This window comes from Octopus bimaculoides, chromosome 2, assembly GCF_001194135.2.
Source record: "Octopus bimaculoides isolate UCB-OBI-ISO-001 chromosome 2, ASM119413v2, whole genome shotgun sequence".
NCBI classification, from domain to species: domain Eukaryota; kingdom Metazoa; phylum Mollusca; class Cephalopoda; order Octopoda; family Octopodidae; genus Octopus; species Octopus bimaculoides.
This window is the reverse complement of record NC_068982.1, coordinates 187,025,520-187,025,774: the sequence shown is the minus strand read 5'-3', so window position 1 is coordinate 187,025,774 and position 255 is coordinate 187,025,520.

Below are 255 nucleotides of genomic sequence, written 5' to 3'. Positions count from 1 at the left end.
GTCTGTGGAGTGCTCAGCCACTTGCACGTTAATTTCACAAGCAGGCTGTTCCGTTGATCAGATCAACTGGAACCCTTGTCGTCATAACCGACGGAGTTCCACAATTATTCTGATATATCATTATTTATTTAACAAGAACATTTATGAATATTTTGATTACCAACTGTGAAATGTCCACAGGGCCATGACATCAAATAGCGCATCAGGTTTGCCATCGTCAGCTCATAAAACAATTTATATAAACATTAAAAACAA